The sequence below is a fragment of the Priapulus caudatus genome, unplaced genomic scaffold (genome assembly GCF_000485595.1).
Source record: "Priapulus caudatus unplaced genomic scaffold, Priapulus_caudatus-5.0.1 Scaffold21, whole genome shotgun sequence".
NCBI lineage: Eukaryota > Metazoa > Priapulida > Priapulimorpha > Priapulimorphida > Priapulidae > Priapulus > Priapulus caudatus.
The window spans coordinates 790,551-792,321 of NW_014577082.1; positions in this window are offsets into that span (position 1 = coordinate 790,551).

Consider the following 1,771-nt stretch of genomic DNA (forward strand, 5'->3'; position numbering starts at 1 on the left):
GAATAACCAATAACATCGTACACGTATTCGAACATGTAGATAAATTCCTCCTAACAGTAGATCACATATGCAGCACAACACATCGAACACGAGAAAAGACTCAGTCGCACAATATCATAGCCCGACCAGGCTCTACGACTGTTTCACGCCACGCAGTCAGAAGCGAGAAGGTAACTAACTTGTGGCTAATCATATCAGTGCACGCGATTAAGGGTAAACATCAATACTGGACACGATGGCACATGAATATTGAACACACGTATCACACAGCCACGCACAGACCAGTAAGTGAAGCCATCAGCACTCATTCGCACAAGCACACACACTCATCAAATGACAACAAGTTAACAAACGCGATAGGTCAAACGATCCAGCTATACTTTGAATGACATCTGAATCAGAGGACGCTCGTGACACCTCTCTTTCAAGCATCCCTTATGATTATATAATGTACTATCACTCTCAACTCTCTTTACAGCTTTCTGTCTTAGTCGTGCTATGTGTGGTGCCCGCCTTACTTATTACCACATACTGTGGATGACTGGCAACGTGATACCAGGAGTGTACAATATAGATTACCTCTTATAATATATATTATCTATATTATACACATCTGGTAATATAACATCGCAGCATGCTTACGCAATGCACAACATCAGAATGAACGTTCAAGTCTAGCCCAACACTAGCACTACATTGGCAAGAATCTAATAAATTAAAGGCAGTTGACCACACAGCATAATCACACTCACTGGAGACTTACGACACTCACAACACACGCGGATATAAATTACTATAACTTTCTCTCCTGATTCAACAATTATCACATTTCCATACATTCTACTAACACAATGTCATATAACATAACAACAAAATACTACTTCAACATCCAACAAGCACAATATATTATAAGCCAACACTATAAACTATAAGCCGGGGGCACACCGGCGTTTCAAGCATTGCGTTGCTTCATGTATTAGTAACGTAGCGTGGGAACGCAAAACACACGTAAAAAGCGTGTTACTACCGCGTGAGAAAACGCAACCTAGTCAGCAAACGTAACGCAGCTACAGTCGCAGCTGCAGCGTCAGGGAGTAGAACACAATGAGTGGTTATTGTATTCGTCTGTCCATGTTCGGTCCGTATTTGTAACGCATGCTCACAAATTTACAGTGTGTATAATATAGCTAATAATAATAATAATGATAATAAATTAACATTTAACAAATATTCCCAGTAAATAACATGAATTGCACATTAGATTAGAGACTAGCGACCATGCAATTCTGAGATGTCAGCAAACTTCATATTCAACACGCAATTTCCTCATAACATGATAAACTACATTAAGATGTCGATCTCAAAGACTATACATGTATATTTTCCCTGTATCTACCAACACGTCATAGGCACAAGAATGACAAGAACCTCCTCACTCCTAATAGTATCACTAGTTACGCTCCCATAATATGAACAACGGTCGGAGGTAACAACGATCGCAGTGAACTACCACGCGAACGTCACTGTAACAGACACACCGGAGCATTCCTTCGCAGTTTCGCCTGTCGTGACTCTACTGCGACCAACATGTGCACGCAGTCGCAACAATACCTCCCACCACGCCGCAGCAACGCTTTACGGGAGACAGCAGACGCGCCACGCACTCAGAGTAATTCCCCCCCCCACCACCACCACGCCGCAGCAACGCTTTACGGGAGACAGCAGACGCGCCACGCACTCAGAGTAATTCCCCCCCCCACCACCACCACGC